The sequence below is a fragment of the Oncorhynchus keta genome, chromosome 5, assembly GCF_023373465.1.
Source record: "Oncorhynchus keta strain PuntledgeMale-10-30-2019 chromosome 5, Oket_V2, whole genome shotgun sequence".
Lineage (NCBI taxonomy): Eukaryota > Metazoa > Chordata > Actinopteri > Salmoniformes > Salmonidae > Oncorhynchus > Oncorhynchus keta.
This window is the reverse complement of record NC_068425.1, coordinates 20,785,501-20,800,725: the sequence shown is the minus strand read 5'-3', so window position 1 is coordinate 20,800,725 and position 15,225 is coordinate 20,785,501. Positions and strand designations below refer to the sequence as shown.

The 15,225-nt window shown below is 43.6% G+C and overlaps 1 long non-coding RNA gene and 1 pseudogene across 1 annotated transcript; one reads left to right on the top strand and one right to left on the bottom strand.

Annotated features, from left to right (window-relative positions):
- Positions 1-595: 595 nt before the first annotated feature.
- On the top strand, positions 596-14,557 carry LOC118384697 (ATP-dependent DNA helicase Q5-like; annotated as a pseudogene).
- LOC118384699 (uncharacterized) lies at positions 4,916-9,598 on the bottom strand. The gene is made up of 3 exons (XR_004825871.2): positions 8,620-9,598; positions 6,708-6,897; positions 4,916-6,003 (listed from the first exon to the last, which is right to left on the bottom strand). It is a non-coding gene; the product is annotated as an uncharacterized LOC118384699 (long non-coding RNA).
- Positions 14,558-15,225: the final 668 nt, after the last annotated feature.

Genomic DNA, 15,225 nt, shown 5'->3' with positions numbered 1-15,225 from the left:
ATATTGTTTTTACAGTTTTGATACTTATGACAATGTGATACTTAATATTCTGGCACATCAGCATGTCTTTGTTTATGAAACCATACTGAAGTACAATTTCACGAAATGCCCCGCATCTGTCATTTTAACAACTGTCCTCCTTTAAAACAACTGGTTACAATATTATGACTTGTCTTTTTTTTCCCTCTGTGGCCCTAATATTCTATCATTTTATATAGAGTCTATGGGAAACTGTAAATTATCTAATGATAGCAACATCTAAAAATAATTTTTTATCCAAAATCATTGAAATTAATGATCACAAACGTTTAAATAATGACAGTGGGTCTAGTTATATGTGATAACAATGTATAGTGAGCAGTGAAATAACTATTGGTTTCCATTTGTGGTGAATGCTGACTGACATTAGGGATGAGATTAAATAGATCCTGGAATTTAGCCTGGTCTGGAGCAGGTTAGCTCCACAGAATAAATCTCCATGGTAATTTATACCATAACATATCCTCCTGCCCCCTATCCATCTTTAGTGCAACCGGATTACGGATCAATTGAGCCAGGATCACCAAGATATCCTGGCTTAATCCCTTATCCTAGTTTTGTGCAACAGGCCCCTGGCCTGGGTCGTGCTAATCAGGTGCTAATCACAGCGCATTCGACTCTCATTGGCCAGGAAAACAAAGGCGTGTACCCATGGATGATGAATCCAATCAGAGTTGTGTGTGTTTAATGTTCTTTTGCACAAAACATAAACAGATCTGTTTCGGGCATTTGACATTAAATAAACATCAATATTTAAAAGAAAACCGTAAATAAAATATGTTTATAGAGATTCACTGGTTAAAATATGGCTTCCTTTATTATGTGCCGACTGGCACGATGTCATCGATACGCGACGACGAGAGAATGAAGTTTGTTGTCAAGTTGGACGTTTTTCTGGATAAGAGATGACTTCCATTAAAAAGGCGTTAAAAACCTATTTTGGGTTCGATAAGTCCCAATCCCAGAAGCAGGAGGACGTTGTTACAGCAGTTGTTAAAGGTGACACCATAATAGACATGTTGAACTTACAATAACTTACCTATGAACGGCTCATTGGCTGTTACCTACTACTAACTAGCATGATCAGTTATTGTCATTAAACATATCTGAGTAATGCCGTTGCACAAATCGGACTGTCGATGGAATATTGTAAATTACTGCCCCAGTTGTGTGCAGGTGACAGGGATGTTTTTGTGTGCATGCCCACCGGGGCAGGGAAGTCCCTCTGCTACCAGCTTCCCGCAGTGTTGGCTAAGGGTATTACCTTGGTCATATCCCCTCTTATCGCTCTCATCCAGGTCAGTCTCTCTTCTTTAGTATTTTCTTCTGTTGTGTAATTTGTCCTGATTACATGATTGATTCTGATATAGACTGAGCTATCCTTAACTGCATAGCTAGCTGTAGGTTTCTTCAATGATGATCCCTTTCTCTGTATCCACCATAACAGGACCACCTAAGGGACCTGAACATTCCAGCATGCTCCATCAACGCCAAGCTCCCTGCAGGGGCGTGCCGTCTGATCCTGGCCGATCTGGAGAGTGAGAGCCCCAGGTTGAAGCTGCTTTACATCACCCCAGAGATGGTGGCCTCCTCTGCCTTCCAGCCCTGCCTTACAGGCCTACTCTCCCGGAGCCTCCGCTCCTACCTGGCTGTGGACGAGGCTCACTGTGTCTCCCAGTGGGGGCATGACTTCAGACCAGACTAACTCAAACTGGGCAGTCTGCGTGTCTGCCCGGGGTACCCTGCGTGGCGCTGACAGCCACGGCACCTCAGAAGGTGCAGGAGGACATAGCAAAGTGTCCTGAGGCTGCGATCACCGCTGTCCTTTGCCACACCTGTGTTTCGCAGTAACCTGCATTATGAGGTGGTGTACAGGGAGGACCCCTGGAGGACCCCTACAAGCACCTGCATGCCTTCATCAGGGAGGCCCTGACCATGGGGGAATGCCCCAAAGGACAGGTTGGTGGACTAGATTCCCCTCTGACTCTCTCTTATATGCAGTATCTCTTCCTACTCTATCTAATGGATGGTGTAATCAGTTAGGACTGGGCGATGTGGCCTAAAAATCATAAGTCTATTTTTTATTATGGGCGATTCACGATATATATCTATATTTAAAGGTCAAATACACTGCATTTCAAACAGTCAGCAATAACCTAATGAATTCAGGGCTTGTGAAATTATACCTAGGGTTAATATAAGCCTTCCACAACCATAAAACCCACTAATAATGTAATTATTTTATCAAAATAGTTTAATCTGCTATTTTGCAATATTCACTGATCTGGCTGAAAATGCCCGTTTTGCAACAAACTGAACATAAATTTACCAGAATCAGTGTTCATTGATTCTCTGGTTTTAGTAGTGTCTCCTCTGCATGCAATTTGAGGAGTTGAAAGGTTAACTTCTCCTCTATTACAGTAAAATCATGAATGGTGTAATCAGAGTAATGTATTTCGGTGTCCTTATGACCGATTCTGTTGGAACAAACCTTAAATGCAAATAGAGAGTTGAAACCACTTATCAGGGAGGAAGTGGTGTGTGTGTGTGTGTGTGTGTGTGTGTGTGTGTGTGTGTGTGTGTGTGTGTGTGTGTGTGTGTGTGTGTGTGTGTGTGTGTGTGTGTGTGTGTGTGTGTGTGTGTGTGTGTGAATGGGAAGGAGCAAAGGAGACAAGACCAAAAAGACATGAGAAAAAGCAGACGTAAATGGTCATAAAATACAAAAAGTGATTGTTGCAATACAGGCATTTGGAAAATTGCGCTAAAACATAAATTCAAATGAATTCAATATGTCACCCAGCCTTATAATCAGTGCATGGTACTTAGTTTGGGATATTTATCTGTATGTCTTTCTTCAGGGTTGTGGAATTGTGTACTGTCGAACCAGAGAAGGCTGTGAGACGGTGGCTTACCAACTGACTAAGCTGGGAGTCCTGGCCAAGCCTTACCATGCAGGTGAGACATTCCTCAAGGGCTTATAAACATTGTGGGGTAGGATAGTAAATGGTAAAGTTTAATAAAGACAAGAATCAAGCAGATTATTTTATTGATGGTGAGACGAGACATAACAAAGTGGGCGGCATGACTCTTGACCTTTAACTCCTGCTTGTGTAGGGTTGAAGGCAGGAGATCGCACAGAGGCTCAGACTGATTGGATGCAGGGTAAGGTGCTTGTCATTGTGGCCACCATCAGCTTTGGCATGGGGGAACCTTGCCAAGTTACTACCAGGAATCTGGGCATGCGGGGCGAGACGGGCTGCCCTCTTCCTGCAGGATGTACTACTCCCCCCAGTTACTACCAGGAATCTGGGCGTGCAGGGTGAGACGGGCTGCCCTCTTCCTGCAGGACGTACTACTCCCCCCAGTTACTACCAGGAATCTGGGCGTGCGGGGTGAGACGGGCTGCCCTCTTCCTGCAGGATGTACTACTCCCCCCAGTTACTACCAGGAATCTGGGCGTGCGGGGCGAGACGGGTTGCCCTCTTCCTGCAGGACGTGCTACTCCCCCCAGTTACTACCAGGAATCTGGGCATGCGGGGCGAGACGGGTTGCCCTCTTCCTGCAGGACGTGCTACTCCCCCCAGTTACTACCAGGAATCTGGGCATGCGGGGTGAGACGGGCTGCCCTCTTCCTGCAGGACGTGCTACTCCCCCCAGTTACTACCAGGAATCTGGGCATGCGGGGTGAGACGGGCTGCCCTCTTCCTGCAGGACGTGCTACTCCCCCCAGTTACTACCAGGAATCTGGGCATGCGGGGTGAGACGGGCTGCCCTCTTCCTGCAGGACGTGCTACTCCCCCCAGTTATTACCAGGAATTTGGGCATGCGGGGTGAGACGGGTTGCCCTCTTCCTGCAGGACGTGCTACTCCCCCCAGTTACTAACAGGAATCTGGGCGTGCGGGGCGAGACTGGCTGCCCACTTCCTGCAAGACATACTACTCCCCCAAGGACCGGGAGCAGTTGAACTTCCTCATCCGCAACGAGGTGGCCCGCAAACAGGTTACGTGTAGACTACACTGTCAACCTGCCTCACAGGCTTGTTATTAGTATAGAAATATGATGGTGCTGTAAATGCATAGGGATTGCAATTGGTGTGTACAGTGTTCAAATCGTTTTATGTTTGTTTATTTAACTTTGAGCGAATGATTGTGTGACTTCTCTGCAGGCAAAGCTTGGCTCCGAGAAAGATCAGGACAAGGCTTCCATCACAGACTTCGAGACCATGGTGTCATTCTGTGAGCAAGAGGGGTGAGTGTTATATAACACAGGGTTTCCCAAACATCTCTCGCTCCCCCTGCGCTCGCACGCCATGCCTATTTCTGTGGGCACAAGCACTGTTCATGACACACCCCTCTTGTTGGAGGAGAGAAGATTTTACAATATTTCCTGCAAATCTACACATTTTTTAATGGTGTGCAGAGAAACCTTTGCTGTTTTAAAGCAAATTTTCTTGCAATTCTATATGTTTTGTCCTGTGATATTTAAGTGACTCACATTACAAAAAAATCAACAGGCTAGTTGATCTGGACATTTCTGACAAGTTATAAATGGCTCTCTAAGGTCTGCAATGACTGAGAAACTGATGATGCACTACATAATTATGAAATTGCAACTTGTGCATTCTATTATTTAAATGTTCAAGAGTTGGTGTGTGTGTGGGGGGCACAGCAGCAGCCCACAGTTTGGAAACCACTGATATAACTCACTATAATCATCTGCATTTTTGTTTTATTTCATGCAAGAGATACAAAAGCGTATTGCACTATTTTAGGCAGCCTAAGAAAATGTTTTTTTCAGAAGGAAGAGATGCCATTTTTAACCTATGCAACAACTATATGGAAATGACAGCATGACTCTTTTTCAGTTTTTGAGTATAACTGTGAAGCATATTCCAAGGCTTCCTCACTGCCTCAGTTCCATGTTTGTACAGCAGAGGGCAGGCATGGTCCTCTGAATCGCCTGAGGAATGAGATAATGGCTTGTTTTTGCTGAACTAATGCTGTGTTCACGTGCTAGTCGAAACTAGGAAACAGACTTTTTCGCCTTGCTAACTGGTTGTAGTTATACACGTGCCGCGTTCAACCAGTTAGCAAGTCGGACATTTCTGAGTTTCCTAGTTTCATCTAGCACTTGAACAAGGCAATAAAGCAAAGGAAGTCCTTTACATAGAAGACATATGGCAACACTCTCACACGGTGTTTGGCAAGATGCCTCCATTTAAGTGAGTTGCTGATGGAAACTGCAGAGGGCTCTTTCTTAGAGTCTCTGAGCCAGTGGCAGAGGTTGAGTTGACACCCATACATCCTAGAACTGACAGACATTCATCTTCCCAAGCAATCTCCTGTGCTTCTATTGGGATCTTTTAGCTACATGTCCAGTTGTTTGTATTACTTGATGCCTTTGTGTGTGTGTGTGATTCCATGCTCCTGTGTTCCTTGTGTCCTTGTGTTGTGTGGATCAGTTGAAGCTGTCCTAGAGGTCTAGTCTTGTCCATCTCTCACGTCAAAGACTGCTTTGTTAGCCAGCAGAGCCCAGGGATGCCCCATGGAATGTTGATACTCCTGGAAGCCGGGCCTGTTTTGCTGCTTCTCAGGGAGGCTCTGTGTGTGTTTTGTATGGAGGTGTGTTGTTCAAGAGCCGGGTTCCTTTATAGACGGGCTCCACACCCTCCCCATGGGTCCTCCTCATTCCTCTGGGGTTAATAGGCCCATAGAGTGCTTCTCCAGAATGTCTCTCCTGGTGATATAGTGGTGACAGAGGGTTTTCAGTTCACACCTCTCTGCATGGGTCCTCATTCTTCTGGGGTTTAGAGGTCAGTAGAGTGCCTGTTTATAATGTCTCTCCTCATTATTGGGGGAAGTGGGGATTGTCTCAGGTTAGCTGACTATGTTGGCCCTTGGTTCTGGTTCTGTGACAGCAGCAGCATGTCAAACAGGTCATCAGCAGCATGAGCAGGAAGACCACTAGGAAAGAACACACGATTGACAACACCTTTTATAGTAGCAGGATGATTGATTTCACACTATCTAAAGTGGCTGGGTCTTTCAGCATGACAATGATCCCAAACACACCGCCCGGGCAACGAAGGAGTGGCTTCGTAAGAAGCATTTCAAGGTCCTGGAGTGGCCTAGCCAGTCTCCGGATCTCAACCCCATAGAAAATCTTTGGAGGGAGTTGAAAGTCTGTGTTGCCCGGGCAACAGCCCCAAAACATCACTGCTCTAGAGGAGATCTGCATGGAGGAATGGGTCAAAATACCAGTAACAGTGTGTGAAAACCTTGTGAAGACTTGCAGAAAATGTTTGAGCTCTGTCATTGCCAACAAAGGGTATATAACAAAGTATTGAGATAAACTTTTGTTATTGACTAAATACTTATTTTCCACCATAATTTGCAAATAAATTTGTTAAAAATCCTACAATGTGATTTTCTGGATTTTTTTTTCTCATTTTGTCTGTCATAGTTGAAGTGTACCTATGATGAAAATTACAGGCCTCTCTCATCTTTTTAAGTGGGAGAACTTGCACAATTGGTGGCTGACTAAATACTTTTTTGCCCCACTGTACATACATACATACATACATACATACATACATACATACATACATACATACATACATACATACGTATATACATACGTGTGCGTGTGTGTGTGTGGTGTAGCTTACCGATAAAGAGGACGAGGACAGCGAAGGCCCCCATCTCCAGAGGGCTGGCGGTGGGGAGACCCTGCAGTTTGGCCCAGAGCTTCTGTAGCAGGGTCAGCATCTCCTCCCTGGCATCCATCATGTCCCTCACACTGAGGGGGGGTGCAACTCTGTAGTATCTGGGTGCAGGTTGTGTGATGTGACCACTTTGCTGAAGCCACAAATAAAAGGATAAAGTGGATGAAAGATGGATTATTGATTATTAATAATGGATAATTATTACAATATATTGTTTGAATTATTAGAATCTTGGCATTTGTTTCATTCCTTATTCTTCACCCATAATGGACTGTGAGTCTAGAAGTCAGAGATGCTGTATGTTACTGTCTAACTATGTAGATGACCTGACACCAATGGAATGTTGACAAACCATTATGTTCATCCTTGAATATATAGGCGAGCTGCTAGTGCATGTGTTTCTGATGAGTAGGTAGGACAGAGCGAAATCAACGGATTCCAGCTCCTCCTATAAGAAAGAGGAGGATCTAGAAAGTGTGTTATAATCTGGTAATATGTTGGTGTGTGAAGGATTGAGTTTTTCTGGGTCAGTGGGATTGTGTCTGTTCCAGGCTTACTAGAGTAATTCTAGGGGTCTCCCAGCAGCATAGCTGTGGACTGACACACCACCGTTATCACAACTGTCATGAGACCGAGAGGAGGGTCCCACTGGCTGACTGTATAAAGGGAGGACTTTTATCTATGTTATTTCAAGGGCAGACACTGATATTTGCCTTGTTGTGTGTTAAAATATTATTCTAAGTTTCTGTCTATTCTTTATGCATATATGAGTAGGACATATGTTGCTGTTGCTATGGGAAAGTATGTTCCCTATAAACTGTGAATAGCAGTTGGGTAATTGGACAATTGATGCCAAAACAGGATCCTGCTCATATGAATTATCTCATGATCATCCCTTCACAGTTCTCCTCCTCATCACACTCTCTTTATCTTCCTCTCTCTAGTTATGCACCTTCTCCTCTCCCAACCCTGATCACACTGTAGGCTACTTGATTACATTACATGTCAGTTCTCTTCCTCACAACACTAGATTGACTTGGATTAAGATAGAATTTAATGTATTGATTCTATTAAAGGGGAAGTCTTTACAAAAATGGAATAGTGCTTCAATTCATTTGACAGTATTTTTTTAATTGACTATAGGTGTGGCATGTAAAACAGATACCAGACTGTTGGCTCAGTCTCTTTGTCCTGTTGTCTGTGTCCCTTTTAAAGAGCTTCTGTTCCTGTTGTGTTGCTGGACCAGACCGAGTCCATCGTGGTGGAATGTGTTCTGGCCAATGTATTTTGTATGAATTCCGCTGACAATAGTTTTTACTTTAGTGCTGTTTCCCACAGCTGCTCTGTCTCTCTCTCCCAGGTAGACTCCCACCAGCTGGTGTGGTGATAGATCCCAGTCAGACTGGGCTTTCACCAGTCTCCGGTTTCACGGCTAGGCCGGGGGGTATGGGAGCAAGTCTTCCCACAGTAGTAAAGTCTAGCTAAATATTCAGCTGTTAGAAATGTCATTATGATAATGACATACAGGAAGAGTGCTCTCCTTCTAGAGCTGTTCCAACTCTGGTCCACACTGTGTTCACATGTAAATAGCCTCCCTATTAATACAGAATACACTGATGACAGCTAATTTACACTCTTCACATTCTTTTGGTTAGGCTATAAAGTATGCTAACACTGTTATTCTGGCCTGTATTTGCATGTATATAGGCTACATGTACACACTCACAACCAGCATACACTCACCTGAACTGTATGGGTAGTTTGCAGATATGCAACAGAGTAAATAAAGGTGCTAAACTGTGCTTGTCTAACGAAGCGAATCAGTTAGTGATGTAACACAAGCACCAACACCTACCTGAGTGAGTGTGTGGAGAGCGAGTTCCCTGTGTGTTGCTGGGTGAGTTGGAGCCAGCAGTGAGACAGAGGTGGTGACCTCGCCTCCTCGACCCAGCGGTCTTTTCAGGATTAGGGTTAGCAGAGATAAGTCCTCAAGTAGCGATTAGCATCGAAGCCAAGAGATGACCAAAACCCCATCCGCTGCACTGCTGTCCTCTGTACAGTCTGTTCTGGGTTTCAGAAAGGAAACAAATCGGGCTTGATTTGAGCTTTCTCCAGCTGTCATTGGTTTGCTTTCCACCGTCTCTCTCTCCACTGTTACCCTCTCCTTTTATTCTTGCTTCTCTCCCAGTTAGTAGTAGCTGTTGTCATCTCTTGGTGCCAGTGGAAAAGGCAGCGGTTGTGCAATATCAACGCTGTTTATCTCCACTTACAAAGGACTCCTGCTGTGTTTTTGTGCTCTCTGCCTGTTGTATTAATATAGGCTAGTTCATCAGCTCCTTCTGCTGTGGGTCATTTTCTTCTTCCTTCACTCCTCCTCTGGAAAGTCTCTGCTGCTTCATGAGCTCTGTCTCTCTGTCTCTCTCTCGCTCCCTGTCTCTCTCTCTCTCGTTCTCTCGTTCTCTCTCTCGCTCTCATTTTCTCTCTCTCGCTCTGTCTCTCTCTCTCACTCTCACTCTCTCTCTCTCCCCTCCTCCCTTGGTGAGACTGCCTCTTTCCCCCTTCTTTGAAAACTGTGGAGACTGTGTTTCCATCCGAGGTAGTCTTACTTTGTGTGTTATGGAGGTGTCTTGACTAGTATTCTTCCAAGAGACACTAGCCTGTATGAATGTGTGTGTGTGTATACATTACATAATATTGTGTATTGCGTGAAAGAGCCAGCTGTTATACAAAGAAGCGGAACAGCCATACTCTAAAGAGTGAATAGACATTCAGATGTTAATCTATTTAAAAGTCATTTAGAACAGTAACATCCTCACCAACCACCACCCATGACCAATCTCACTCACCTACAAGTCTCCTAAAAGTAGATCATTTTGGTTTGTTATTCAGACTAGACTCTAGGGAAGCAGTTATTTTATAGAACCTCGTCTCTGTTTCACATTATTCAAACGAGTCATTCAACACCCACAACCCCTTTTTCTCCTCATCATTCGAGTTTTCAGAATAGAAGGGAGTGGTGTGTCTGAGTGATCAGAATACGCATCCAGTTCACAGACGTATTGATAAACGGGTGTTCTTTTACTGGAGAATACACTTCACACTCCTGCAGAGTCACTGCATTTGATTTCCATAACTGTTTGACCGCACCCATTTTGATTTGAATGAAACTTTCCATACATATTTGCCCATGGTAGAAGTGGTCAGAAAGTGTCTTTTTTGGGGGACCTGAATGGCAAAACATTCTAGCTCAAAGTTACCCATTGCTCAAAGTGAGTCATCAATGTCTTCATTCCTGGAAAAGATAAACAGTTGAGTTTTAAATAATTTAAAAGCTTACAAAAAGGGTTGTCAATATATTTGATCATTTCTTCGGCTGAGACACAACATGCTCTTGAATACAGGGTGGGTGTCATTTCAATCATAGAAATATAATTCATAGAATGTGCCTATCCCTTCAGACCCTTGCAATTAAGCTGATACACCATTGACATTTTAAATGTAATTCAAATGTTTACTTCCAATTAATACCATAAAGATGGCTGCTGGTCCACCCACCATTGAATGTCAACTTAAATGGGAATGTCTATTCCATGCTCTATATTTCTTTGATTTCAATAGGTTTCCTATGGAAGGTTGACAGTGTTATTTAAACAAACTGATATTCCCATTCAAGTCAACATTCTCTGATGTGTGGACCTCCAACCATTTTAAAAGTTGACATTTTTATTTTAGTCACATTTTAGTAAATGTATCAGCCCAAACATGACAACCACCCTGTATTCAAGAATATGCTGTGTCTCAACCGATGGCAGGCACAACACACAAAAACCTCAGATGAGGAAAAATAGGGTCTACGCTTCAACATACGGGAAAATCTGTTTTTGCTGTTGAGTTTACACGTTTTTAGATGATTGACATCAAAGGTAAGAAATGTTTTGGGAACAAATAATCAAATAGTTTGACAACCCTTTTTGTAATCTTTTAAATTATTTAAAACTCAACTGTTTATCTTTTCCAGTGATTTTAAGACATTGATTATTTCTCATGTTATGGTGGGGTATGCAAAATAAGTCAACTTGAGCACATATATCGCCTAAATGTTTTGGCATTCAGGTTTCAAAAATCAGTGGTCTAAAGTACTTAAGTAAAAATACTTTAAAGTACTTAAGTAGTTTATTTTTTATTTTACTTCACTACATTCCTAAAGAAAATTATGTACTTTTTAATCTTTACATTTTCCCTGACACCCAAAAGTACTCCTTACATTTTGACCGCTTAGCAGGACAGGTCAGGAAAATTGTCCAATTCACGCACTAATCAAGAGACCATCCCTGGTCATCCCTACTGCCTCTTATCTGGTGGACTCATGAAACACAAATGCTTAGTTTGTAAATTATTTCTGAGTGTTGGAGCATGTCCCTGGCTATCCTTAAAGTTTTTTTTTTTTTAAAGATCATAATTGTGCCGTCTGGTTTGCTTAATATAAGGAAATTATAAATTATTTTTACTTTTGATACTTAAGTATATTTTAGCAATTGCATTTCCTTTTGATACTTAGGTATATTTAAAACCAAATAATTTTACTCAAGTAGTATTTTACAGGGTGACTTTTACTTGAGTCATTTTCTATTAAGGTATCTTTACTTTTACTCAAGTATGACAATTGGGTACTTTTTCCACCACTGCCAAAAAGTCACTTTCTGACCCCTTCTATCATGGGCAAATATGTATAGTAAGGTTTGTTCAAATCAAAAGGGGTGTGGTCAAAAAGGCATTCAAATCAAATGGAACGACCCCTCTCTGCTCAAGTGTGATTAACATCTAGTGATAGCGAGTAGTGTCAAAGCCTTATTTGGCCAGTTGAGTGTGACCTTGTTTGATCACACGTCATGCACACACACACACATCGATCATAGACAGTAATGGGGAATCTGTTACACAATGGTAGCTATTGATCAATGATGATCCTCTTTTGTCATTTCTCCATGACACAATCATTTTATAATTCCTCCTATCAGCAGCATTAGCTACTTTTCTGATGTCATGTACACTTTTCTGTATTGTGAGTCTTAATGAGGAATGCACAATATCTTGGCTCTGAGCATTTTGAGACGCTGTGGGCTCTACTGAGCTATTCTGTAAATGCTAGGCCTCCTAGGGGTTTGACCTCTAGCATGTCTGTGCAATATGTTTGTCTCTCTCACACCTGTATTTCTGGGCTCTCTCAGCTGCCGCCCTGCCACCATCTCCAAGTTCTTTGGGGACCAGAAGCCAGACTGTGCGGGGACCTGTGACTACTGTCGTGACCCCAAGGCTGTGCGGGCCCAGCTGGAGAAGGGGGCTACTTTGTGCACCAAGACTGGAGCAGCTCGGAGCACACAGCCCAGGGGCCCGTTTGGGTTTGACGCCAGGGGGAGGAAGGGCTACGGCTTTGAGAGGTCAGAAATGCAACGGTCTAGTAGCCTGGAGGCCAGTCTAACTCTGTTGGTTAAAGTAGAAACAGACTGGCATCCAGGCTAACATTTGTTGTAGTTGTTAGTTGCTAACAGGGCAAGAGCCTGTAAGTAAGCATTTCACTGTAAGAATACCTGTTGTATTCGGTGCACGTGACAAATAAACTTTGATTTGAGATGGGGGTGGGGTCTTTCCTTCTGACTTGCTATTCATGTTTTGGTTGCACTATTTGGTTGGGTTAGAATTATTTTCAAATGTATTGTTGACTTTAAAATGTGTTTTCCAGCTGTCACTCATAGACAGTACAGTAGGAATGCTGAGGTCTGTGGTGATGTCATCTCCTCAGGCATGATGAGGGAGGGCTGGGAGAGTGGAGGTGATGATGATGATGGCTCCGAGCATCGGAGGAAGGAGTTCGGAGATCTCTTCAAGAAACAAATGAACCTGCGCAAGGTGAAACCTCGCATTCATGTACAGTGTACATGCTGTACATGGACAGCCCTGCTGTCATACTGTTATATGCAACATCTGACTCATAAGCATTCCATTGCTTCAGTAAACAAACCTTCATACACTGTAGCAGCTTCCTCTCTCTCCACATCTGTGTTCCAGCTGTGGCCAGCCAGCCAGGCAAGGAGGCTACGGGGCTAGGGGCCCCTGTAAAGGCACCATGTGGTAAATCTCTCCCATATGTGGAGTCAAATCAGCACAACAGGGCTATTCAAATCCATACTATTAATCCTGACAAACAAAAGACGTGTTGAGTTGAGCCATTATTTTGAGACTGTTGGTTTGAGATGCTGCCAACAACAGCATGGGGCTTGGAACACTGAAAATATTAGAAACTAGGTGAGAGAGAGAGAGCGGTCTAGTGCTGGAGTGAGGAATTTGAGGGGCCCTCTGTAGGTTATCTGCTCTAACTGACAATAGAAGTGTGAGGGGGTGTCTTATTTCCCTTTGTTTACTTCTCTCTCTTTCCTCTGTAGGTGTCTGAGGGACACAAAGATTCATTTATCCCCCCAGGTGGGTTCTCTACTGTTGTAATATCAGTGTAGACAAGCTAAGTGACTGTCTAATAATACTGTTATGTGACTGAATGGGTTTGGATATTGTGTTCAACTGTGTCTGCAGATGATAACTGCCCACTCAGGGAGGCCAGCAGCCAGAAAATCCCCAGGCTCACTGTCAAGGTACAGCTCTAGTATGGAAACGTCTCACACACGCGCATGCTCACATGCATGCTCACGTACTTGCAAAGCAATATGAACACTCACATGTTTTTCATGTTTAATGCATATGTCCTTGTGTATTCAGTGTCTCCACCATCATGAGCTTGTTAGAAACTATTTATTTATTCATCCATAATTAAATTCTGCTTTAAATCGTTCACCTAACAAGATGCTGGCTTATTCGGGGTCCCACTCTCAATTTGTGATCTGATGCACAGAGCACTGAACATCTATGTTTGCAGATCAAGGGAACAGAAAGGGGATTGTACTACCACTGTGGTTCATACATGTATTACAAGAATAGCCATTTTCAAGGAAAAAACGTAGCCCCATTTGTATTTTTTTAGCGGTGATTGTATGTCATGATTTTAAAAAGTTTCAATAAATGTATGTATAATGTTGATTTTATTCTGGAGCTGCTACTGACCAGTTCTCCCTTGTAAAGACATGCTTTAAATCTCAATGACACTTTCCTTTTAAATAGAGGATGAAATCAAATGAATACTTCTTCACTTGCCTTTAAAAAATATATAGTTTTGAGGAGAGTGTGTGCCAAATGTGTGCATCACTTCTAGGCCCGGGAGCACTGTGTGGCTCTGTTACAGGAGGCTCTGAATAACCACCAGGTGGCAGCAGCACACACACACAGGTACCAGTCACTACTAACCACATGCACCTAAAATACCAAGTCACTGATGCCATTTCACACTTGGATTTCTTTCTTTGCATTTTTCCCCCTGCCCCTCATCCAGCTCTGACACACTCTCCTTGGCAGGGGATATTGTACATGAGGTCTTCAAGATCACCAAGTCTTCCAACCTGTAAAAAGCAGCTGTTCTGAAGAGAGTAAATAGTTCCTGACTACTGTCTGGTTTATTGTACAACACTAAAGTCACTTTATGTATCGAGTCCTATGGAAGCTATTCTTTTTAAGTTATTATTTCACTCATCTAACTTATCTTTTGTTCCTAAAGAAGGGAGGGGCTGCCTCTGCAGGAGGAGGAGGAAGAGAAGGGACCATCGGCTTTGGGGAATCCACAGAGATAAAGACTGAATCCAAAGACGAAGCAGCCTCCTCCTCTTCCTCCTTGACTGAGGAGCTGCAGGGCTTCACGCTTGTCTCACAGATCTACTCAGTAAGGCCCAACACCACAGCACACAGAGGACTCTTTTACTTTGCCTTAGAAAATACTGTAGTGCTCCTTTATAAGCAGCAGTAATGACTAATGACTAAATATGTATCTACTGGCTAATGCATTGAGACTGCCTCAGCCCATTTAGTAACAGGATGCGGTCAGTGTTATTGTGAGTCAGCCTCATACTGGGTTCTATTAGTAACTAAGCATCCTTCCTTCTGTGTCTCCTTCTCTCCACCAGCTAAAGCGGAAGAGAATAGGAGCAGGTCTGAGGGGCTCCTCCATCCCCTTCCAGACTGCCAGTGAGCTGCTGAGGGCCTCTAACTGTGAGGGCTCCACTACAGGTCCAGGGGCCAACAGTGGGACAGGGAGCGGGGGCCCTGACTGCCTGGCTGGGTCTGGAGAGTCAGCCGGTGAGGAGGAGAGGGGAAAGAGGAAGGAGACAAAGACTGGAGATACAGCACCAACCATCAGCTCCTCCATCAGAGCTAAAGCCAGTGCAGTCTCTGCCTTCCTGAACAGTCCCACCAAGACAGGAGGCAAGGCCCTGAGCAAGAAGCAGAAGCTAGCGGAGGCTGCTAAGAACTCCCGCGACATTACCCAGTACTTTGGGAAGAAACCAATTGAAAAGAGTCAAGAGGT